The 27094-nt window shown below is 38.6% G+C and overlaps 1 non-coding gene across 1 annotated transcript; it reads left to right on the forward strand.

Annotated features, from left to right (window-relative positions):
* Positions 1–18316: 18316 nt before the first annotated feature.
* Positions 18317–18424, forward strand: LOC148573768 (small nucleolar RNA R71). Its single transcript, XR_015905498.1, has one exon. It is a non-coding gene; the product is annotated as a small nucleolar RNA R71 (small nucleolar RNA).
* Positions 18425–27094: the final 8670 nt, after the last annotated feature.

Consider the following 27094-nt stretch of genomic DNA (forward strand, 5'->3'; position numbering starts at 1 on the left):
GATGATGAGAAAGCTATCAATATAAGAGGTGAAGCCAACTAGAATGTCATTACCGCTAGTTGATAGATCCCTCATAAGACCCAATGGAGTAGTAGAGAACCTATTAGTCAAAGTTGGCAAGTTCATCTTTCCTATAGACTTTGTGATTCTGGACTTAGATAAGGAAGGAAGTGATTCAATCATACTGGGAAGACCCTTTCTAGCCACAGCAAGAGCCATCATTGATGTAAAAAAAGGAGAGATGATCTTAAGGGCACACGATCAACAAATAACTCTTAATGTCTTCAAAGAAATACAAGTCCTTACTGAGAAGGAAAACTGCCTGAGAATTGAAGATGGGGACTTAAACTGGAAGGAGAAGCCCAAGGAATCACTCATAAACTTAATCTTGGGAGAAAAGAAAGAGAATTGAAGAGAAGCAAAAAGATCACGAGAATAGAGAAGCTGAAGAAGAAGTGCAAACAGAAGTCCCAAAAATGACAATTGAGATTTGAGAAGAAGGGTCCTGACATTAAACTGGCCAAGAAGGGAGAGTCAAAGAAAAAGGGGAAGAAAAGTAAGAAAAAAGTGCCTAAGGGGTGGAGGTACAAGAAGATTCCAACAAAAGGATTTTCACCAAGAGACAAAGTGAAGCTGATTTATCAACAGTTGGAAACACCTCCTGAATAATACACTGTCAGCAAGATCCTCTCGTTGGAGCATATAGAAATTGTCAGACAAGACACTGGAAGGAAGTTGACAATGAAAGGAGATAAGCCGAGACACTATGATCATCAGCCACCCTAATAGAGAACAAATGTCAAGCTAGTGACAATAAAAGAGTGCTCCATAGGAGGCAGCCCATGTTTAGCATTTTTCATTTACTGCTTTATTGCTAATAATCAATGGTTTTCTAGCATGAATTCAGACTTTCATAAACAATTTGATACCTGCATTTAGCATTTCATGAAGCATATGATTAACTTCTAAGTTTGGTGTGCCTAGAGGTACCCTAAGATGATTTCAAATATGATGAACACATAGACATCTTAGAATATATACTCAAGCATTTTCTTGAAGTATATAGCCAAACATTAAGTTTGGTGTTCAACATATGCTATAAGTATGCATGATAAGAATCAAAATTATTTTAAGTCTTGAATTCCATGAGAATTAAATCATGCTCTGCATTATTTTGAGTTCATTTCTTGAAAGTAGATAATAAAGTAGTCCTTATGATGATTGAATCAAAGGTGACAAGGATTTCATTGAACTTTTGCATGAGTCACATGGTGAATAACAAGTTTGGTGTGCAAGGCACCTAGGATGATGCATAAGGATCATAATATGTACATACATCCTAAGGATTGAATTCAATTCTTTGAACCACATGACCAAACACTAAGTTTGGTATTCACCAATGTCACATATATGCTTACAAAGAGTCACGTTGGTTGTTGATTCATGAGGAACGCTTAGCTTTCGTCAATTTTCAAAAATTCAAAAGTTAGTTAATGTATTTCATTTTTTTTTGCCACCATCAATTTGGTTTAATCTTTGTCTTGTTTTCTTGAATAGGAGGATGAGATTGATGAAGAAAGACAAGTCAAGCAAGGGGGTTCGGCTACACTAGTCACAAGTCCTTGAAAGGTGCTCCTTGGAAGGCACAACCTTGCACACATTGGGTAGCTAGGTGTGTCATAAGAACACCTTGAAGACCGAGCCTACTTACCTAATAAAGAAGTAATCCTTGTCTTCATTCAATCTTGTATGCACACCCTCCATTTCCACCATGCCCAATTGAATCCCCACCATCCATTTCTCCACCACCTTCACTATAAATAAGCCTTCATTTGGTCCGAGCTTCACACTCAAAGTTATATTTTCTTGCACTCATAATTCACTTCTTACATTCCTTCTACTCCAAGTCACACCCGTATGCTCATACTTGTTCAAATCACTCTTGTTCCCACTTAACTAATCACTTACCTTCATTCTCAAGCCACACTCTCACTCTACCTTGCGTAAGCCATACTAGCCACTCTTTCCCATCCTTTTTTACCATCTATTCAGTCTATTCTAAGCAATCAATGGCAGCCTCATCTAGATCTAAAAGGAGAAAGGGAAAAGAGCCCGTTGAAGAAACTCCCTTTGATAAATGGAGGTTCAAGTCGGTATTCCATGATATACAACTTGAATGGATGAGACCTAAAGGAATATTACCAGAGATACCATTCCAACTGCCTGAGGATGAATACCAAGAAATCAAGAAAAAGATTGAAAGAAGAAGATGGGAGCCCCTCTGATGAGCGGATAATTTATACGCTTTTTGGCACTGTTTTTACATAGTTTTTAGTATGTTTTAATTACTTTTTACTATACTTTTATTAGTTTTTATTCAAAAATCACATTTCTGGACTTTACTATAAGTTTGTGTGTTTTTCTGTGATTTCAGGTATTTTCTGGCTGAAATTGAGGGACCTGAGCAAAAATCTGATTCAGAGGCTGAAAAAAGACTGCAGATGCTGTTGGATTCTGACCTTCCTGTACTCGAAATAGATTTTCTAGACATACAGAAACCCAACTAGTGCGCTCTCAATTGCATTGGAAAGTAGACATCCAGGGCTTTCCAGAAATATATAATAGTCCATACTTTTTTCGAGTTTTGATGACGCAAACTGGCGTTCAAACGCCAACTTCCTGCCCTATTCTGGAGTTAAACGCCAGAAACAGGTTGGAAATTAGAGTTAAACACCAGAAACAGGTTACAACCTGGCGTTTAACTCCAAAAAGAGTCTCTACACATGAAAGCTCAATGCTCAGCCCAAGCACACACCAAGTGGGCCCGGAAGTGGATTTTCTGCATCATCTACTTATTTCTGTAACCCTAGCTACTAGTTTAGTATAAAAACTACTTTTAGTGATTTATTTCACAATCTTTTGATCATTTTTGAGACTATCTTTGTATCACTTTTGATTATTGATCACGTTTAGGGGGTTGGCCATTCGGCCATGCTGGACCTTCTTCACTTATGTATTCTTCAACGGTGGAGTTTCTAAACCCCACAGATTAAGGTGTGGAGCTCTGCTGTTCCTTATGAATTAATGCAAAGTACTATTATTTTTCTATTCAATTCAAGCTTATTCCTATTCTAAGATATTCGCTTGCACTTTAACATGATGAATATGATGATACGTGACACTCATCACTATTCTCAACCTATGAACGCGTGCCTGACAACCACTTCCGTTCTACCATAGATCGAGCGTGTATCTCTTAGCCTCCATTCTGAAAGATCGGAGTCTTTGTGGTTGATGAGCGGATACTTTTTACGCTTTTTGGCATTGCTTTTACTTAGTTTTTAGTATGATTTAGTTGGTTTTTAGTATATTTTTATTAGTTTTTAATTAAAAATCATATTTCTAGACTTTACTATGAGTTTGTGTATTTTTCTGTGATTTCAGGTATTTTCTGGCTGAAATTGAGGGAGCTGAGCAAAAATCTGATTCAGGTTGAAAAAGGACTGCTGATGCTATTGGATTCTGACCTCCCTGCACTCAAAGTGGATTTTTAGGAGCTACAGAACTTTAAATGTCGCTCTCTCAATTGCGTTGGAAAGTAGACATCTAGGGCTTTCCAGCAATATATAATAGTCTATACTTTTCTCAAGGATAGATAGCGTAAACTGGCGTTCAACGCCAGTTCCATGTTGCAGTCTGGCGTCCAGCCAGAAACAAGTTACAAGTTGGAGTTCAATGCCAGAAACAGGTTACAACCTGGCGTTGAACGCCCAAAACAGCTTAGGCATGTGAGAAGCTTAAGTCTCAGCCCCAGCACACACCAAGTGGGTCCCAGAAGTGGATTTCTGCGCTATCTATCATAGTTTACTCATTTTCTGTAAACCTAGGTTACTAGTTTAGTATTTAAACAACTTTTAGAGATTTATTTTGTACCTCATGATATTTTTAGATCTGAACTTTGTACTCTTTAACGGCATGAGTCTCTAAACTCCATTGTTGGGGTGAGGAGCTCTGCAGCGTCTTGATGAATTAATGCAATTATCTCTGTTTTCTATTTAAACACGCTTGTTCCTATCTAAGATGTTCATTCGCGCTTCACTATGAAGAAGGTGATGATCTGTGACACTCATCACCTTCCTCAATCCATGAACATGTGCCTGACAACCACCTTCATTCTACATCAGATTGAATGAGTATCTCTTAGATTTCTTAATCAGAATCTTCGTGGTATAAGCTAGAATTGATGGCGGCATTCATGAGAATCCGGAAAGTCTAAACCTTGTCTGTGGTATTCCGAGTAGGATTCAAGGATTGAATGGCTGTGACGAGCTTCAAACTCACGATTGTTGGGCGTAGTGACAGACGCAAAAGAATCAAGGGATTCTATTCCGACATGATCGAGAACCAACAGATGATTAGCCGTGCTGTGTCAGAGCATTTGGACCATTTTCATTGAGAGGACGGGAAGTAGCCATTGACAACGGTGACACCTTACATACAGCTTGTCATGGAAGGAGTCTTGCGTGTGTAAAGAGTAGTACAAGAGAAAAACTGAAATAAAGAAGACAAAGCATCTCCAAAACCCCAACATATTCTCCGTCATTGCACAATAAGTATTTACATTTATGCCCTTTGACTCTTTACAATTGAAGTTGAAAAACACTGTTGTTGGCATCCTGACTAAGAATAATAAGATAACCATAGCTTGCTTCAAACCAACAATCTCTGTGGCATTCGACCCTTACTCACGTAAGGTATTACTTGGACGACCCAGTGCACTTGCTGGTTAGTGGTACTAGTTGTGAAAAGTGTGATTCACAATTCGTGCACCAAGTTTTTGGCGCCATTGCCGGGGATTGTTTGAATTTGAACAACTGACGGTGAATCTTGTTGCTTAGATTAGGAAAAATTTTTCTTTTTGGTTTAGAGTCTTCTAATATTGTTTTTGGTTAAAATTTTAGAATCCTTATTTTTTTCTTTCAAAAAAAAAATTTTCGAAAATTATATTTTTATAATTGAATTTTTTTTTCCTGTTTGATCTTTAGTTTTTCTTGTTTTGTGATTTTTCTTGTTTTTCTTGTGCCTTTTCAAAACATTAGTTTTCAAAAAAATAATTTTTTCATTCTTAGTTATTTAAAAATACTTCTTCAAAACAAGTGTTACATTTATAACTCAGTTGGCTAGAGCGTTAGTCTGTGTTCTTGGCAATTGGGTCAGAATCTTTTATATTCTTTTCAAAATCTTCTTTTTCAAAAATAATTTTTCTATCAAATCTTGTGCCAAACTTTAAGTTTGGTGTTTTCTTGTTGATTTTTCTTTGTTTTTCGAAAATTTTATTTTGGTTTTCTAAAAGTTTTAAGTTTGGTGTTCTTTCTTCATGTTCTTGTGTTCTTGTGAGTCTTCAAAGTGTTCTTGAGTTTTCCTTGTGTCTTGATCTTAAAATTTTTAAGTTTGGTGTTCCTTGGTGTTTTCCCTCCAAAATTTTTGAAAACAAGGAACATTAGATCTAAAAATTTTAAATCTTGTGCTATCTTATTGTTTTTCTCTTTCCTCTTTAAATTCAAAAAATCTTTTCTCTCTATTTTAAAACAAATTTTCGAAATTTATTTTTAAAATTCAGATTTTTTTATTTTTATTTATTTATTTCAAAATTTAAAACTTTTAAAAAAATCATATCTTTTTCAAAACTTCCTAACCACTTTCTCTCTCCTCATTTTTTCGAAAATCTTCACCCATTTTTATTTATTTTATTTTAATTTATTTTATTTTCGAAATAAATAAATAATTAAATAAATAAAAATATTTCTTCTCTATTTCACATCATCTCCCTTTATCCATCATGGATCTAAGTGGAAATGAACAGTCCAGAAGGCTCATATGCTAACCCCTCTACTGCTTCATATGGGAGTAGTATCAGTATACCCTCCATTGGAGTCAGTAGCTTTGAGTTGAATCCTCAGCTCATTATCATGGTGCAGCAAAGTTGCCAGTATTCTGGTCTTCTACAGGAAGAACCTACAGAGTTTCTGGCACATTTTTTACAAATTGCTGACACAGTACATAATAAGGAAGTAGATCAGGATGTCTACAGATTATTACTGTTTCCATTTGCTGTAAAAGACTAAGCCAAGAGGTGGTTAAATAACCAACCTAAGGCTAGCATAAAGACATGGAAATAGCTGACAGAGAAATTCCTGAATCAATACTTTCCTCCAAAACGGATGACACAGCTAAGGCTGGACATCCAAGGCTTTAAACAAGGAGATAATGAACCTCTTTATGATGCCTGGGAGAGATACAGAGAGATGCTAAGAAAATGCCCCTCTGAGATGTTTTCAGAGTGGGTTCAGCTAGACATCTTCTATTATGGGCTTACAGAAAGAGCTCAGATGTCTCTAGACTACTCAACTGGTGGATCTATCCACATGAGGAAGACAATTGAAGAAGCTCAAAAGCTCATTGATACAGTTACCAGAAATCAGCATCTGTACTTAAGCAGCGAACCTTCCATGAAAGAAGAGGCTAAAACAGTGACTACTGAACTCAGTCCTGCTGAACAAGCTACTGAATTCAATCAGCAATTGGATTTTCTAACAAAACAGTTAGCCGAATTCAAGGAGAGACTACAAGAGACAAGGATGGCTAATATAAATATGGAAGAACAATTAAAGCAAACAAAGCAGCAGCTGTCAAAACAAATAACAGAAGAATGCCAAGCAGTTTAATTAAGAAGTGGAAAAACATTAAATACCCCACCTCAAGGCAGTAGGAAGCCAAGAAATGAGCAAACTACCCAAATTCCATCTGAGGACAGTAAGAGCCCAGAGAAAAAATAATTCTGGCGCTAAAACGCCAGAAATTGGGTGGAAGGCTGGTACTGAACGCCCAAACCATGCTCAGGACTGGCGTTCAACGCCAGAAACAAGCAAGGAACTGGCGTTGAACGCCCAAAGGAAGCACAGTTCTGGTGTTCAGATGCCAAGAACAGATGAGGAGTTGCCGTCTAATGCCACTCCAGCTTCCAACCCTGGCTTTCAAATGCCAGTGAGGGATCAGACACCTGCAAGTGCTGATAATAAATCCCTCAAGAAGGCTTCTCAACCTACCTCTGTAGGAAATAAACATGCAGCAACTAAGGTTGAGGAATACAAAGCCAAGATGCCTTATCCTCAAAAACTCCACAAAGAGGAGCAGGATAAGCAATTTGCCCGCTTTGCAGACTATCTCAGGACTCTTGAAATAAAGATTCCGTTTGTAGAGGCACTTGAGCAAATACCCTCTTATGCCAAGTTCACGAAAGATATCTTGAGTCATAAGAAGGATTGGAGAGAAACTGAAAGGGTTCTCCTCACTGAAGAATGCAGTGTAGTCATTCTGAAAAGCTTCCCAGAAAAGCTTAAAGATCCCGGGAGCTTTATGATACCATGCATATTAGAAGGTAACTGTACCAAGACAGCTCTATGTGATCTTGAGGCAAGCATCAACCTAATCCCTGCATCCACTATCAGAAAGCTTGGCTTGACTGAAGAGGTCAAACCAACCAGGATCTGTCTTCAACTTGCTGATGGCTCCATTAAATACCCATCGAGCATAATTGAGGACATGATTGTCAAGGTTGGGCCATTTGCCTTCCCTACTGACTTTATAGAGCTGGAAATGGAGGAGCACAAGAGTGCAACTCTCATTCTATGAAGACCATTCCTAGCAACTGGATGAACCCTCATTGACGTCCAAAAAGGGGAGATAACTCTGAGAGTCAATGAGGATAAGTTTAAGTTGAATGTTGTCAAAGCTATGCAACATCCAGACACATCAGACGACTGCCTGGGCATTGATATTATTGACTCCCTGGTGGAAGAGGTCCATATGACTGAGAGTCTCGAATCAGAGCTAGAGGACATCTTTAAAGATGTTCAGCCTGATCTGGAGGAACCAGAGGAAATAAAAGAACCTCTGAAAACTCCTCAGGAAGAGGAGAAACCTCCTAAACCCGAGCTTAAACCACTACCACCATCCCTAAAATATGCATTTCTGGGAGAATGTGACACTTTTCCTGTAATCATAAGCTCTGCTTTAGGGCAACAGGAAGAGAAAGCACTAATTCAGGTGCTAAGGACACACAAGACAGCTCTTGGGTGGTCCATAAGTGATCTTAAGGGCATTAGCCCAGCCAAATGCATGCACAAGATCCTATTGGAGGATGATGCTAAGCCAGTGGTTCAACGACAGAGGCGGCTAAATCCCGCCATGAAGGAGGTGGTGCAGAAAGAGGTCACTAAGTTACTAAAGGCTGGGATTATCTATCCTATTTCTGATAGCCCCTGGGTGAGCCCTGTCCATGTTGTCTCTAAGAAGGGAGGAATGACAGTGGTTCATAATGAAAAGAATGAACTGGTTCCTACAAGAACAGTTATAGGGTGGCGTATGTGTATTGACTACAGAAGGCTCAATACAGCCACCAGGAAGGATCATTTTCCTTTACCATTCATGGACCAGATGCTAGAGAGACTAGCAGGTCATGAATATTACTGCTTTTTAGATGGCTATTCCGGTTACAACCAAATTGCAGTAGATCCTCAGGACCAAGAGAAAACAGCATTCACATGTCCTTCTGGAGTGTTTGCCTACAGAAGGATGCCTTTTGGTCTGTGCAATGCACCTGCAACCTTTCAGAGGTGCATGCTCTCTATCTTCTCTGATATGGTAGAGAAGTTTCTGGAAGTCTTCATGGATGACTTTTCAGTATTTGGAGATTCATTCAGCTCCTGCCTTAACCATTTAGCACTTGTTCTGAAAAGATGCCAAGAGACCAACCTAGTTTTAAACTGGAAAAAATATCACTTTATGGTGACTAAAGGGATTGTCCTTGGGCATAAAATTTCAAACAAGGGAATAGAGGTGGATCAAGCTAAAGTTGAAGTAATTGAAAAATTACCACCACCTGCCAATGTTAAGGCAATCAGAAGCTTTCTGGGGCATGCAGGATTCTATAGGAGGTTTATAAAGGATTTTTCAAAAATTGCAAAACCTCTGAGCAATCTGCTAGCTGCTGACACGCCATTTGTGTTTGACACAAAGTGTCTGCAGGCGTTTGAGACCCTGAAAGCTAAGCTGGTCACAGCACCAGTTATTTCTGCACCAGACTGGACATTACCATTCGAACTAATGTGTGATGCCAGTGACCATACCATTGGTGCAGTATTGGGACAGAGGCATAACAAGCTTCTGCATGTCATTTATTATGCTAGCAGTGTTTTAAATGATGCCCAGAAAAATTACACAACCACAGAAAAAGAATTACTTGCAGTGGTTTATGCCATTGACAAGTTTAGATCCTACTTAGTAGGATCAAAAGTGATTGTGTACACTGACCATGCTGCTCTTAAATATCTACTCACAAAGCAGGATTCAAAGCCCAAGCTCATAAGATGGGTGTTGCTTCTGCAAGAGTTTGATATAGAAATAAGAGACAGAAAAGGGATAGAGAATCAAGTAGCTAATCACCTGTCCCGGATAGAACCAGTAGCAGGAGCATCCCTCCCTCCTACTGAGATCTCTGAAACCTTTCCGGATGAGCAATTGTTTGCTATTCAGGAAGCTCTGTGGTTTGAAGACATTGCAAACTATAAGACACAAGGTTCTCCTTCTGTAACCATGGAGAGGAAGCATGAAAAGCTTCTCTCACTGCAGAGTCAACCAAAGCCCCACAGTCAAACTCTAAGTTTGGTGTTGGAAGGCCACAACCAAACTCTAAGTTTGGTTTTGGAAGGTCCCAACCTTGCTCTGATTATCTGTGAGGCTCCATGAGAGCTCACTGTCAAGCTATTGACATTAAAGAAGCGCTTGTTGGGAGGCAACCCAATGTTATTTAATTATATCTATTTATTTTCCATTGCTATTTTATGTTTTCTTTAGGTTGATGATCATGAGAAGTCACAAAAACAAATGGAAAATCAAAAACAAAATGAAAAATAGCATGAAAAATAGCACACCCCGGAGGAAGATCATTCTGGCGTTTAAACGCCAGAAATAAGCATCTGTCTGGCGTTTAACGCCAGAAACAAGCACTAAGCTGGTGTTTAACGCCAGAAACAAGCATCAGTCTGGCGTTAAACGCCAGAAACAGGCTACATTTGGGTGTTTAACGCCAGAAACAGGCAGCAGTCTGGCGTTAAACGCCAGGATTGCACAGTAAGGGCATTTTGTACACCTAATTGGAGCAGGGATGCTAAATCCTTGACCCCACTGGATCTGTGGACCCCACAGGATCCCCACCTACCTCACCATTCAAATTCAAACCATTTCCCTCCCAAACCCACCCATTCACACACTTCCATCTCCTCCATCTTCTCCACTTCTTTCTTCTTTTGCTCGAGGACGAGCAAACCTTTTAAGTTTGGTGTGGTAAAAGCATTGCTTTTGTTTTTTCATAATTCAGTGGTAGAGCAGTTGATTGCAGATCAAAGAGCTATGAGGAAAGAGCAACAAAGGCAAGGAAGAGACATAGAGGAGCTCAAGAGCCCCATTGGTTCTTCAAGAAGAGGAAGACGCCACCCTCATTAAGGTGGACCCATTCCTTAATCTCCTTGTTCTTATTTTCCTATTTTTCGTTTACTATGCTTCATGTTTAATTATGTTTGTGTCTTTACTATATGATCACTAGTATCTAAGTATCTATGTCTTAAAGATATGAATGTCCTATGAATCCATCACCTTTCTTAAATGAAAATTGTTTTCTGAAAAAGAAAAAGAAGTACATGAATTTTGAATTTTAAAATAGTTTAATTATTTTGATGTGGTGACAATACTTTTTGTTTTCTAAATAAATGCTTGAACAGTGCATATGTCTTTTGAATTTGTTGTTTATGAATGTTAAAATTGTTGGCTCTTGAAAGAATGATGAAAAAGGAGAAATGTTATTTGATAATCTGAAAAATCATAAAAATGATTCTTGAAACAAGAAAAAGCAGTGAAGAACAAAGCTTGCAAAAAAAAATACGAAAAAAACCAAAAAAAAAAACAAAAAACAAAAAAAAAGAGCAAGAAAAACCAAAAGGCAAGAGCAAAAAGCCAATAGCCCTTAAAACCAAAAGGCAAGGGTAATAAAAAGGACCCAAGGCTTTGAGCATCAGTGGATAGGAGGGCCTAAAGGAATAAAATCCTGGCTTTAGCGGCTAAACCAAGCTGTCCCTAACCATGTGCTTGTGGCGTGAAGGTGTCAAGTGAAAACTTGAGACTGAGCGGTTAAAGTCGAGGTCCAAAGCAAAAAAAAAAAAAAGAGTGTGCTTAAGAAACCTGGACACCTCTAATTGGGGACTCTAGCAAAGCTGAGTCACAATCTGAAAAGGTTCACCTAGTTATGTGTCTGTGGCATTTATGTATCCGGTGGTAATACTGGAAAACAAAGTGCTTAGGGCCACGGCCAAGACTCATAAAGTAGCTGTGTTCAAGAATCAACATACTGAACTAGGAGAATCAATAACACTATCTAAATTCTGAGTTCCTATAGATGCCAATCATTCTGAACTTCAAAGGATAAAGTGAGATGCTAAAACTGTTCAGAAGCAAAAAGCTAATAGTCCCGCTCATCTAATTAACACTGATCTTCATAGATGTTTTTGAAATTCATTGTATATTCTTTTCTTTTTGTCCTACTTTGTTTTTAGTTGCTTGGGGACAAGCAACAATTTAAGTTTGGTGTTGTGATGAGCGGATAATTTATACGCTTTTTGGCATTGTTTTTACTTAGTTTTTAGTATGATTTAGTTGGTTTTTGGTATATTTTTATTAGTTTTTAATTAAAAATCATATTTCTGGACTTTACTATGAGTTTGTATGTTTTTCTGTGATTTCAGGTATTTTCTTGCTGAAATTGAGGGAGCTGAGCAAAAATCTGATTCAGGTTGAAAAAGGACTGCTGATGCTGTTGGATTCTGACCTCCCTGCACTCAAAGTGGATTTTCTGGAGCTACAGAAATCTAAATGGCGCGCTCTTAATTGCGTTGGAAAGTAGACATCTAGGGCTTTCCAGCAATATATAATAGTCCATACTTTGCTTAAGGATAGATGACGTAAACTGGTGTTCAATGCCAGTTCCATGTTGCAGTCTGGCGTCCAGCGCCAGAAACAAGTTACAAGTTGGAGTTCAACGCCAGAAACAGGTTACAACCTGGCGTTGAATGCCCAAAACAGCCCAGGCACGTGAGAAGCTTACGTCTCAGCCCCAGCACACACCAAGTGGGCCCCAGAAGTGGATTTATGCGCTATCTATCATAATTTACTCATTTTCTGTAAACCTAGGTTACTAGTTTAGTATTTAAACAACTTTTAGAGATTTATTTTGTACCTCATGACATTTTTAGATCTGAACTTTGTACTCTTTGACGGCATGAGTCTCTAAACTCCATTGTTGGGGGTGAGGAGCTCTGCAGCGTCTTGATGAATTAATGCAATTATCTCTGTTTTCCATTCAAACACGCTTGTTCCTATCTAAGATGTTCATTCGCGCTTCACTATGAAGAAGGTGATGATCTGTGACACTCATCACCTTCCTCAATCTATGAACATGTGCCTGACAACCACCTTCATTCTACATCAGATTGAATGAGTATCTCTTAGATTTCTTAATCAGAATCTTCGTGGTATAAGCTAGAATTGATGGCAGCATTCATGAGAATCCGGAAAGTCTAAACCTTGTCTGTGGTATTCTGAGTAGGATTCAAGGATTGAATGGCTGTGACGAGCTTCAAACTCACAATTGTTGGGCGTAGTGACAGACGCAAAAGAATCAAGGGATTCTATTCCGACATGATCGAGAATCAACAGATGATTAGCCGTGCTGTGACAGAGCATTTGGACCATTTTCACTGAGAGGACGGGAAGTAGCCATTGACAACGGTGACACCTTACATACAGCTTGCCATGGACGGAGCCTTGCGTGTGTGAAGAGGAGTACAAGAGAAAAACTGAAATAAAGAAGAAAAGCATCTCCAAAACCCCAACATATTCTCCATCATTGCACAATAAGTATTTACATTTATGCCCTTTGACTCTTTACAATTGAAGTTGAAAAACACTGTTGTTGGCATCCTGACTAAGAATAATAAGATAACCATAGCTTGCTTCAAACCAATAATCTCTGTGGGATTCGACCCTTACTCACGTAAGGTATTACTTGGACGACCCAGTGCACTTGCTGGTTAGCGGTACTAGTTGTGAAAAGTGTGATTCACAATTCGTGCACCAGTGGTATAAGCTAGAATTATTGGCGGCCATTCCTGAGATCCGGAAAGTCTAAACCTTGTCTATGGTATTGGTGCATGAAATTGTGATCATCAATGGCGCCAACAACTTCGTACGCACAATTGTAATCTCAACTCTTTGTCACAACTCCGCACAACTAACCAGCAAGTGCACTGGGTCATCCAAGTAATAAACCTTACGTGAGTAAGGGTCGATCCCACGGAGACTATCGGCTTGAAGCAAGCTATGGTCATCTTGTAAATCTCAGTCAGGCAGATTCAAATGGTTATGGAGGATTGATAATTAAAAGATGAATAAAACATAAAATAAAGATAGAGATACTTATGTAATTCATTGGTGAGAATTTCAGATAAGCGTATGAAGATGCTTTGTTCCTCCTAAACTTCTACTTTCCTATTGCCTTCATCCAATCATTCATACTCCTTTCCATGGCAAGCTGTATTTGGGCATCACCGTTGTCAATGGCTACTTCCCGTCCTCTAAGTGAAAATGGTCCAACTGCACTGTCACCGCACGGCTAATCATCTGTCGGTTCTCGATCATGTTGGAATAGGATCCATTGATCCTTTTGCGTCTGTCACACGCCCAACACTCGCGAGTTTGAAGCTCGTCACAGTCATCCCTTCCCAGATCCTACTCGGAATACCACAGACAAGGTTTAGACTTTCCAGACCTCAGGAATGGCCGCCAATAATTCTAGCCTATACCACGAAGGTTCCAATCTTAAATTAGAAACCTAAGAGATACACATTCAAGCTATTGCAAGTAGAACAGAGGTGGTTGTCAAGCACGTGTTCATAGGTGAGAATGATGATGAGTGTCACGGATCATCACATTCATCAGGTTGAAGAACGAGTGTATATCTTAGAGAAGAAGTAGGCGTGAATTGAATAGAAAAACAATAGTACTTTGCATTAATTCATGAGAAACAGCATAGCTCCACACCTTAATCTGTGGTGTGTAGAAACTCTACCGTTGAAAATACATAAGAACAAAAGGTCTAGGCATGGCCGAATGGCCAGCCTCCCACAGAGGGTTCAATCATCAAAACAAGATTAAAAGATTAAAATGCAATAGTAAAAGGTCCTATTTATATAGACTAGTAGCCTAGGGTTTACAAAAATAAGTAAATGATGCAGAATCCATTTCCGGGCCCACTTGGTGTGTGCTTGGGCTGAGTATTGAAGCTTTCACGTGTAGAGACTTTTCTTGGAGTTAAACGCCAGCTTTTGTGCCAGTTTGGGCGTTTAACTCCAATTTTTATGCCAGTTTTGGCGTTTTGACGCCAGAATTTCTATGCTGACTTTGAACGCCAGTTTGGCCCATCAATTGGGCTTCTGTAGCTCCAGAAAATCCACTTCGAATGCAGGGAGGTCGGAATCCAACAGCATCTGCAGTCCTTTTTCAGCCTCTGAATCAGATTTTTGCTCAGGTCCCTCAATTTCAGCCAGAAAATACCTGAAATCACAGAAAAACACACAAACTCATAGTAAAGTCCAGAAATGTGATTTTTATTTAAAAACTAATAAAAATATAATAAAAACTAATTAAAATATACTAAAAACATACTAAAAACAATGCCAAAAAGTGTATAAATTATCCGCTCATCACAACACCAAACTTAAATTGTTGCTTGTCCCCAAGCAACTGAAAATCAAATAGGATAAAAAGAATTGAATATACAATGAATTCCAAAAACATCTATGAAGATCAGTCTTAATTAGATGAGCGGGGGTTTTAGCTTTTTGCTTCTGAACAATTTTGGCATCTCACTTTATCCTTTTGAAGTTCAGAATGATTGGCATATATAGGAACTCAGAATTCAGATAGTGTTATTGATTCTCCTAGTTAAGTATGCTGATTCGTGAACACAGCTACTTTATGAGTCTTGGCCGTGGCCCAAAGCATTTTGTTTTCTAGTATTACCACCGGATACATAAATGCCACAGACACATAACTGGGTGAACCTTTTCAGGTTGTGACTCAGCTTTGCTAGAGTCCCCAATTAGAGGTGTCCAGAGCTCTTAAGCACACTCTTTTTGCTTTTGGACCACGACTTTAACCGCTCAGTCTCAAGTTTTCACTTGACACCTTCATGCCACAAGCACATGGTTAGGGACAGCTTGGTTTAGCTGCTTAGGCCTGGATTTTATTCCTGTGGGCCCTCCTATCCACTGATGCTCAAAGCCTTGGATCCTATTTTATTTTACCCTTGCCTTTTGGTTTAAAGGGCTATTGGCTTTTTCTGCTTGCTTTTTCTTTTTCTCTTTTTTTTTCGCATATATATTTTTTTCTGCAAGCTTTTCACTGCTTTTTCTTGCTTCAAGAATCAATTTTATGATTTTTCAGATTATCAAATAACATTTCTCCTTTTCCATCATTCTTTCAAGAGCCAACAATTTTAACATTCATGAATAACAAATTCAAAAAATATGCACTGTTCAAGCATTCATTCAGAAAGACAAAAGTATTGCCACCACATCAAAATTACTAAACTGTTTTAAAATTCGAAATTCATGCACTTCTTTTTATTTTTCAATTAAAAACATTTTCCATTTAAGAAAGGTGATGGATTCATTTTCATAGCTTTAAGGCATAAACACTTAGACACTAGTGATCATGTAATAAAGACACAAACATAAATAAACATAAAGCATAAAAATTCGAAAAACAGAAAATAAAGAACAAGAAAATTAAAGAACGGGTCCACCTTAGTGATGGCGGCTTGTTCTTCCTCTTGAAGATCTTATGGAGTGCTTGAGCTCCTCAATGTCTCTTCCTTGCCTTTGTTGCTCTTCTATCATGACTCTTTGATCTTCTCGAATTTCATGGAGGAGGATGGAATGCTCTTGGTGCTCCCCCCTTAGTTGTCCCATACTGGAACTTAATTCTCCTAGGGAGGTGTTGATTTGCTCCCAATAGTTTTATGGAGGAAAATGCATCCCTTGAGGTATCTCAGGAATTTCATGATGAGGAATTTCCTCATGCTCTTGTCCATGAGTGGGATCTCTTGTTTGCTCCATCCTTTTCTTAGTGATGGACTTGTCCTCATCAATAAGGGTGTCTTCCTCTATGTCAATTCCAGCTGAATTGCAGAGGTGAAAAATAAGACGAGGGAAGGCTAACTTTGACAAAGTAGAGGACTTGTCTGCCACCTTGTAGAGTTCTAGGGATATAACCTCATGAACTTCTACTTCCTCTCCAATCATGATGCTATAGATCATGATAGCCCAGTCTATAGTAACTTCAGACCAGTTGCTAGTGGGAATGATTGAGCGTTGGATGAACTCCAACCATCCCCTAGCCACGGGCTTGAGGTCATGCCTTCTTAGTTGAACCAATTTCCCTCTTGAATCTCTTTTCCATTGAGCGCCCTCTTCATAAATGTCCATGAGGACTTGGTCCAACCTTTAATCAAAGTTGACCCTTCTAGTGTAGGGGAGTGCATCTCCTTGCATCATTGGCAAGTTGAATGCTAATATTACATTTTCTGGACTGAAATCTAAGTATTTTCCCCGAACCATTGTAAGCTAATTCTTTGGGTCTGGGTTCACGCTTTAAACACAAGGGAGTCCTCATTCACTTGAAGGACCAATTCTCCTCTGTCAACATCAATCACAACTTTTGCTGTGGCTAGGAAGGGTCTGCCAAGGATGATGGATTCATCCATACACTTCCCAGTGTCTAGGACTATGAAATTAGTAGGGATGTAGTGGTCTTCAACCTTTACCAAGACATCCTCTACAAGTCCATAAGCCTGTTTCCTTGAATTGTCTGCCATCTCTAGTGAGATTCTTGCAGCTTGTACCTCAATGATCCCTAACTTCTCCATTACAGAGAGAGGCATGAGGTTTATACTTGACCCTAGGTCACACAGAGCGTTCTCAAAGGTCATGGTGCCTATGGTACAAGGTATTGAGAACTTTCCAGGATCTTATCTCTTTAGAGGTAATTTCTGCCTAGTCAAGTTATCCAGTTCTTTGGTGAGCAAGAGGGGTTCATCCTCCCAAGTCTCATTACCAAATAGCTTGGCATTTAGCTTCATGATTGCTCCAAGGTACTTAGCAACTTGTTCTTCAGTAACATCTTCATCCTCTTCAGAGGAAGAATACTCATCAGAGCTCATGAATGGCAAAAGTAAATTCAATGGAATCTCTATGGTCTCAGTGTGAGTCTCAGATTCCCATGGTTCCTCATTAGGGAACTCCTTGGAGGCCAGTGGACATCCATTGAGGCCTTCCTCAGTGGAGATCACTGCCTCTTCCTCCTTTCCAGGTTCGGCCATGTGGGTTATGTTGATGACCTTGCACTCTCCTTTTGGATTTTCTTCTGTATTGCTTGGAAGAGTACTAGGAGGGAGTTCAGTAACTTTTTTACTCAGCTGACCCACTTGTGCCTCCAAATTTCTAATGGAGGACCTTGTTTCAGTCATGAAACTTTGAGTGGTTTTAATTAGATCCGAGACTACAGTTGCTAAGTCAGAGTGGCTCTGCTTAGATTTCTCTGTCTGTTGCTGAGAAGATGATGGAAAAGGCTTGCCATTGCTAAACCTATTTCTTCTACCATAATTGTTGTTGAAGCCTTGTTGAGGCCTCTGTTGATCCTTCTATGAGAGGTTTGGATGATTTCTCCATGAAGGATTATAGGTGTTTCCATAGGATTCTCCCATGTAATTCACCTCTTCCATTGCTGGGTTCTCGGGATCATAAGCTTCTTCTTCAGATGAAGCTTCTTTGGTACTGACTGTTGCTGTTTGCATTCCAGACAGACTTTGAGAAATCATATTGACTTGCTGAGTCAATATTTTGTTCTGAGCCAATATGGCATTCAGAGTATCAATCTCAAGAACTCCTTTCTTCTAATTTGACCCATTATTCATAGGATTCTTTTCAGAAGTGTACATGAATTGGTTATTTGCAACCATTTCAATGAGTTCCTGAGCTTCTGCAGGCGTCTTCTTCAGATGAAGAGATCCTCCAGCAGAGCTATCCAATGACATCTTGGACAGTTTAGACAGACCATCATAGAAGATACCTATGATGCTCCATTCTGAAAGCATGTCAGAAGGACACCTTCTGATCAATTGCTTGTATCTTTCCCAAGCTTCATAGAGGAATTCACCTTCCTTTTGTCTGAAGGCTTAGACTTCCACTCTAAGCTTGCTCAATTTTTGAGGTGGAAAGAATTTTGCTAAGAAGGCATTGACTAGCTTTTCCCAAGAGTTCAGGCTTTCTTTAGGTTGTGAGTCCAACCATATCCTAGCTCTGTCTCTTACAGTAAAAGGGAAGAGCATATGTCTGTAGACCTCAGGGTCAACCCCATTGGTCTTAATAGTATCACAGATTTGCAAGAATTCAGCTAAGAACTGATGAAGATCTTCTAATGGAAGTCCATGAAACTTGCAATTCTATTGCATTAGAGAAACTAATTGAGGCTTAAGCTCAAAATTGTTTGCTCCAATGGCAGGGATTGAGATGTTTCTCCCATAGAAGTCAGGAGTAGGTGTAGTAAAGTCACCAAGCACCTTCCTTGCATTGTTGGCATTGTTGTTGTTTTCGGCTGCCATGTCTTCTTCTTGTTTAAAAAGTTCTGTTAGGTCCTCTACAGAGAGTTGTACTTTAGCTTCTTTGAGTTTTCTCTTCAAGGTCCTTTCAGGTTCAGGATCAACTTCAACAAGAATGCCCTTGTCCTTGCTCCTGCTCATATGAAAAGAGAGGAGAAAAAAATATGGAATCCTCTATGTCACAGTATAGAGATTCCTTGAGGTGTCAGAGGTAAAGAAAACTAGAAGGGGAAGGTAGAGAAGAAAGAATTCGAACTTATCAAGAGGGATAGAGTTTGAATTATTGATAATGAAGAGGTGTTAGTCCTTTAAATAGAAGGATATGAGAAGAAGGGAAGAATTTTCGAAAATAAAGTAAAAGATTTTGAAATAATTGAAAGAATTTTGAAAATTTGGTAAATGATTTTTGAAAACTAAGATTGGAAAAGAAATTAAGTGATTTTTGGAAAAGATTTTGAAATTAGAAATAAAAAAGATATGATTGAAAATAAATTTTGAAAAAGATGTGATTGAAAAGATATGATTGAGAAGATATGATTGAAAATCAAATTAAAAAGACAAAGTTTTAAAATTAAAGTTGATTACTTGACTAACAAGAAATTGGAAGATATGATTCTAGAATTAAAACTTTTGATCCTTTCTTAATAGGCAAGTAACAACTTGAAAAGTTTGAATTAAATCACTAATTGTAGCAAGGATTTTCGAAAATAGAAAAAAAACTATAAAACGGAAAGAAATTGATTTTGAAAAGATATGATTGAAAAAATATGATTTGACAAAGATTTGAATTAAAAACAAAATCTTCCCTCTAGTGTCCTCTTGGTGTTAAACGCCCAGAATGGCATCCATTCTGGCGTTTAACGCCCAAAATGCTACCTTTTTGGGCGTTTAACGCTCAGCCAGGAACTCTGGCTAGCGTTTAAACGCCAGTTTTCCTTCTTCACTGGGCATTTTGAACGCCCAGCTTTTTCTGTGTAATTCCTCTGCTGAATGTTCTGAATCTTCAATTCTCTATGTTATTGACTTGAAAAGACACAAATTAAAATTTTTTTTAAATTTTTAATGATGAGAAACAATAAAAAGAATGCAACTAAGATCAAATAAACAATGCATGCAAGACACTAAACTCAGAAGTTTGTATACTAAGGACTATAACAATCCAAAAATGCATGTAAGAAACAATAAAAGATAAAAAATAAGAGAAATTAAAGATCAGAGCAGAAAAATCATCAAGAATAACTTGAAGATCAATGAAGAACATAATGCATGTAATTTTCGAAAATTAGAAGAATAAAGACATGCAATTGACACCAAACTTAAAAGTAGACACTAGACTCAAACAAAAAACATAAAATAATTTTTTTATTTTAAGATTTTAAAAATTTTTTTGTGATTTTTTGAAAGTTATTTGGAAAAGAAAATAAAGAGATTCAAAATTTTTAATGAGAATTCCAGGAATCATTGCAATGTTAGTCAAAAACTCCGGTCCAGGAATTAGACATGGCTTACTAGCCAGCCAAGCTTTCTATGAAAGCTTCGGTCCAAAACACTAGACATGGCCAATGGCCAGCCAAGCTTTAGCAGATCATTACTTTCAATAGCAAGGTTGATAGAAATCAACAAGCTCTTGTGATGATAAGTTGAAACCTCGGTCCAAAAGATTAGACATGGCTTTACAGCCAGCCAGACTTCAACAAATCATCATGAAACTCTAGAATTCATTCTTAAAAACTCTGAAGAACAGAATAGAAATATTTTTGTATTTTTGAAAAATTTTTTCGAAAATAAAAAGCAAAAAGCTTAAACATAAAATAAAATTACCTAATCTAAGCAACAAAATGAACCGTCAGTTATCCAAACTCGAACAATCCCCGGCAACGGCACCAAAAACTTGGTGCACAAAATTGTGATCATCAATGGCGCCAACAACTTGGTACACATAATTGTAATCTCAACTCTTTGTCACAACTCCGCACAACTAACCAGCAAGTGCACTGGGTCGTCCAACTAATAAACCTTACGTGAGTAAGGGTCGATCCACGGAGACTGTCGACTTGAAGCAAGCTATGGTCATCTTGTAAATCTCAGTCAGGTGGATTCAAATGGTTATGGAGGATTGATAATTAAAAGATGAATAAAACATAAAATAAAGTTAGAGATACTTATGTAATTCATTGGTGAGAATTTCAGATAAGCGTATGAAGATGCTTTATTCCCCCTAAACTTCTGCTTTCCTATTGCCTTCATCCAATCATTCATACTCCTTTCCATGGCAAGCTGTATGTTGGACATCACCGTTGTCAATGGCTACTTCCTGTCCTCTCAGTGAAAATGGTCCAAATGCACTGTCACCGCACGGCTAATCATCTGTGGGTTCTCGATCATGTTGGAATAGGATCCATTGATCCTTTTGCGTCTGTCACACGCCCAACACTCGCGAGTTTGAAGCTCGCCACAGTCATCCCTTCCCAGATCCTACTCGGAATACCACAGATAAGGTTTAGACTTTCCGGACCTCAGGAATGGCCGCCAATAATTCTAGCCTATACCACGAAGGTTCCAATCTTAGATTAGAAACCTAAGAGATACACATTCAAGATATTGCAAGTAGAACAGAGGTGGTTGTCAGGCACGTGTTCATAGGTGAAAATGATGATGAGTGTCACGGATCATCACATTCATCAGGTTGAAGAATGAGTGTATATCTTAGAGAAGAAGTAGGCGTGAATTGAATAGAAAAACAATAGTACTTTGCATTAATTCTTGAGGAACAGCAGAGCTCCACACCTTAATCTATGGTGTGTAGAAACTCTACCGTTGAAAATACATAAGAACAAAAGGTCTAGGCATGGCCGAATGGCCAGCCTCCCACAGAGGGTTCAATCATCAAAACATGATTAAAAGATTAAAATATAATAGTAAAAGGTCCTATTTATAGAGACTAGTAGCCTAGGGTTTACAAAAATAAGTAAATGATGCAGAATCCACTTCCGGGCCCACTTGGTGTGTGCTTGGGCTGAGTATTGAAGCTTTCACGTGTAGAGACTTTTCTTGGAGTTAAACGCCAGCTTTTGTCTAGTTTGGGCGTTTAACTCCAGCTTTTATGCTAGTTCTGGCGTTTTGACGCCAGAATTTCTATGCTGACTTTGAACGCCAGTTTGGCCCATTAAATCTTAGGCAAAGTATGGACTATTATAAATTGCTGGAAAGCCCAGGATGTCAACTTTCCAACGCAATTGAGAGCGTGTCAATTGGGCTTCCGTAGTTCCAGAAAATTCACTTCGAGTGCAGGAAGTTCAGAATCCAACAGTATCTGCAGTCCTTTTTCAGCCTCTGAATCAGATTTTTGCTCAGGTCCCTCAATTTTAGCCAGAAAATACCTAAAATCATAGAAAAACACACAAACTCATAGTAAAGTCTAGAAATGTGATTTTTATTTAAAAACTAATAAAAATATAATAAAAACTAATTAAAATATACTAAAAACATACTAAAAATAATGCCAAAAAGTGTATAAATTATCCGCTCATCAGGTATTCCGAGTAGGATCTGGGAAGGGATGACTGTGATGAGCTTCAAACTCACGAGTGTTGAGCGTAGTGACAGATGCAAAAGGATCAATGGATCCTATTCCAACATGATCGAGAACCGACAGATGATTAGTCGTGCGGTGACAGCGCATTTGGACCATTTTCACTGAGAGGACGGAAAGTAGCCATTGACAACCGTGATGCCCAACATACAGCTTGCCATGAAAAAGAGTATGAATGATTGGATGAAGACAGTAGGAAAGCAGAAGTTTAGGAGGAACAAAGCATCTTCATACGCTTATCTGAAATTCTCACCAATGAATTACATAAGTATCTCTATCTTTATTTTATGTTTTATTCATCTTTTAATTATCAATCATCCATAACCATTTGAATATGCCTGACTGAGATTTACAAGATGACCATAGCTTGCTTCAAGCCGATAGTCTTCGTGGGATCGACCCTTACTCACGTAAGGTTTATTACTTGGACGACCCAGTGCACTTGCTGGTTAGTTGTGCGAAGTTGTGAAAAAGAAGTGAGATTACAATTGTGCGTACCAAGTTGTTGGTGCCATTGAGATCACAATTTCGTGCACCACCCTCACTACTCCATTTACAAGGATAAATACAAACCTTGTCCGAGAATTCTATGCCAACACGGTGAAGGAGGATACAAGCAAGGACACCTCTTACAAGAGCTATGTAAGAGGTGTAGAAGTTGACTTTAGCCCCAAGACTTGATGCACCACTATTTTGTGGTACATTTTATGCTGAATTGAGGGGATTTTATCACCTTTTCTCACAGTTATTCAATGAAATAGCATGGTTTTATAATTCTCCCTTAATTTGTGCTTAAATGTGAAAATATGCTTTTTAGGCCCTTAATTGGTTAATTTTAATTCACCTTTGATTCCACTAGATGCCTTGATATATTTTGTTAGTGAATTCAGGTTGAAAAGCCTAGGAATGGATCAAAGGAATGAAGAGAAAAGCATGCAAAGTGGAGAAATCAAGGAAAATCAAGGATTCGGAGTGCATTCATCGACGCGTACGCATGGGAAGTAAAAATGCCAATCAACGCGTACGCGTGACCCATGCGTACGCGTCGCAGCTCGCACGTGACCTCATTAAAGTGAAAACGCTGGGGGCAATTTCTGAGCTTCCCAGGCCCAAATCCAACACATTTCTGAGCCTATTACATGCAGAAATCAAGAGGAGTCAGGAGGAACACATAGTAGAGTTTTTCATCATGCTTTAGTTAGTTTCTAGAGAGAGAAGCTCTCTCTTCTCTCTAGAATTAGGTTAGATGTAGATTAAGATTTCTTAGATCTAGCTTTAATTCATGCTTTGATTTACTTTTCCTTTACAAATTCTTGTTCCTTTACCTTTGCTTCTCTAGTTTAATATTTCATTCCTTGTATTTGTTTACTTTGTTGTTGATGCACTCTTGTTTCTTCTATTTTCCTTTAATACAATTTATGTTTCATGTTCTTCTATTGTTGATTTGAATTGTTGTTGTTAATTTCCGTGCAATTGGTAGTTGTAGATTTACATTTCTTGCAATTTTATCTTGCTTTCCTTTTATGCCTTCCAAGTGTTTGATTAAATGCTTAGAAGGATGTTAGAGTAGATTTTTGTGTTCTTGGCTTGGAATGGAAACTTAGGTGAAATTGAGTTACTAATGTCCAAGTCTTGATAATTGGTGTCCATTGACTCTAGCTTCCACTAAGTTAATTAGTGAGGTGGCTAGGACTTATGGATTAGGATTGGTGTAGCTCATTTGAATTTCCTTCACTTGTTAGAGGATGACTTAATGAGATTAATCCTTACAATTATCATGTTGTGGTTAGTAACAAGGATAAAGATCATTAACCATCAACCCTTGCCAAGACCTTTTTACTATTAGAGTTTCATTTACTTTCTTGCAATTTACCTTTCATGTCTCTTATTCAGAATCCCAAAATACTTGTCCCATAACCAATAACATGAACACTTCCCTGCAATTCCTTTGAGAGACGACCCGAGGTTTAAATACTTTGGTTATTTTTATTGGGGTTTGTACTTGTGACAAACAAATTTTTGATTGAGGAATTGTTTGTTGGTTTAAAACTATACTTGCAACGAGATTTCATTTGTGAAATTCTTTACCGACACAACAATTTCCGTTCATCAAAATGGCACCGTTGCTGGGGATATTGCAAATGTGTGCCTTGTTATTGGTTATTGTATATATGTGAATATTGTGAATATGTTTGTCTTTTTCTTCTTTGTTAGTTTTTCGTAGTTGTAGGAGTTTGTTCTCTTTGTTTCTTACTAGTTTTTATTTTTATTTTCCCTTGCTACCATGAATTCTCATCCTTTTGGCTATGAGTTTGGTTACAATTATATTGTAGGAAGTGGAGATTACAATGAGAATATGCATCAAGGATGGAGCAATCAAAGGTGGGAGGAGCCTCAAGCCAATGGACAACCTTCTTGGCAACAACCTCCTCCGATTTTGTATAGGTATATTCCACTCCTTATTCATATCAATCTAGTGGATGTGGTAATCTTCATTGTACTTGTCAACAACAACCACCACATGCCTATGAACCTTATCCTCAACATAGCCCTCAACCATACTCACAAGCCCCTTTTTACCAAACACCTTCCTATGACCCTCATCCATCATATGCCTATGAACCTTCCCTCATCCTTGTGACCATTATGCTAGAAAATCCATAGAGCCACCACAATTTCAACATCAATACTCCCAAGAACCACAAATTCCATACACATCACCTCTATACCCTTACCAAGAAAAACCACCTTTCTATCATGAACCCTTTCTCCAAAATAATGAACCCTCCTATCCACCCAAGCCCCAATGGATGATTCTCTCACTCTATTCCTTCAAAGATAAGAAGAGACAAAAAGGGAGGTACTAGAATTCACCACCGCCTTAGATGCGGTGGTAAACCGATTGGCCTCCCAATGCTTGAACATCAAGGAACTCCCATGGTCACATGGGGAGAATCAATTGAAGAGCATAGCATGGAGAGATTGAAAACTCCGGTGGAAAATGAGAAATGTTGCTTTGTTTTAGAATAATTGGAGGAACCTATGCTCATTGAAAAAGAGGAAGAAGTGGTTGAAGACTTAGGAGATGCGAAACCTCGATAGGAATCTAAAGTTATAGAAAACCCCTCCAATAAGATTGAATTTGATGTTGAGGAGGAAAGTGCACAACCTCCAAGGCATATTCCATATGAAGAATTGGATGGGATAGAGCAAAAATTGAGTTCCCTTGGTGATGAAGATCAAGCATCAAAACTTTTTGGTGGTGAATCCTTTGAACTTGAAGAACCTTCTCTCGGTGAAATAGAAAGCAATGTGGAGGTAGATTTCTCTCATCCTCCCATTTATGATTTGAGTGATGGAGAAGAGTTAGATGGAATTGATGAACAAAGGATTGAAATTGGAAAATCTTGTGAAGAGGTGGAGGTCCTTAGAAAAAGAAGGATGGGAGTTGAATACGCTTTGTCAATATCCTTGGAAGCTTCTTTTCCTAGGTTGTCATCTACTCCTACATTTGAGTGGGTGAAATTCATTTCTATTAGCTTTATTGTCCCACTCAAAAATGGCTTGCTTGAAACGGATGGTCAACTTACGGAACTTTGCGGGATGAAGCGCAAAAGAAGGATGTTTCATGGTTGGCATTGCAAATCAAGACTCATTTTGGTTGACACATCAAAGATGAGGTACAAAGGTTTGGCTAGTGCTTAATTAGGTGGGTCTAGAAGGAGAATTTTGCACTTCATTGAGAATTCATCTTGCTTGCCACCCAGATGGTCTAATGAGAATCAACTTGAAGACGGGTGTCAAAACAAAGTGTGGGATCCCGAATCGCACATGCAGTATCAATTTTGGGAGCTCATGGTTTGTGAAGAACTCCATCAAGACTTGGTGATATCAATTTTGAAGAATGGAGCTTATTGGAAGTCCAAGCATTGGTGGATGTTTAAGGAAGAGTTCAAGCACAAGCCACCTTGATGAGAAGCTCCCCATATGTCCAACTTAAGGACAATAAATAAAAGTGCTAGGTGGGAGACACCTCACCATGGTAACATCTTTCCTTTTTCCTTTTCTAAATATTGGTAAAATTGGTTTAATTTCATGTTTTGATTGGTTTGTTGAGTTTATTCGGTAGTTTGGTATGTTAAATAAGGTTTTATGGTGTTTTGGTAACTGTTTGGAGGTTTAGAATGCTTGGTTTGGTGTAAGAACTTGGAAGAAATTTTGAAAAACAGAGCACCAACCCACGCGTACGCATCACCCACGCGTATGCGTGACCCCAAGCTTTTCGACCATCCACGCGCACGCGTCACCCACGCGTACGCGTGGATTCAAAATTTCCATTTCCATACAAAATCTAGAGAGTTGTGCCTAATTTGTGCCAACTTTGTGCGCGAGGCACAAGTTCTCCCATGCGTACGCGTCACCTCACGCGTACGTGTCGCTTCTCTGAATAACCCATCACGCGTATGCGTGACCCACCCATACGCGTCGCTCCCATTTTACCACCCCACGCGCACGCGTCACCCTACGCGTACGCATGGATTGCCCTTCTTCATCACACTTCTTTTCTTCTTTTCTTTCCATTTCTTTCCTTCTCTTCCCTTCTTCTCTTTTTTTTTCCTTCTTCACCCATCATCCAATACTACCAATCACAATTTTTAACCATTCTTTTTAGATAA

Source organism: Arachis ipaensis, chromosome B2 (genome assembly GCF_059453495.1).
Source record: "Arachis ipaensis isolate K30076 ecotype BB chromosome B2, ASM5945349v1, whole genome shotgun sequence".
Lineage (NCBI taxonomy): Eukaryota > Viridiplantae > Streptophyta > Magnoliopsida > Fabales > Fabaceae > Arachis > Arachis ipaensis.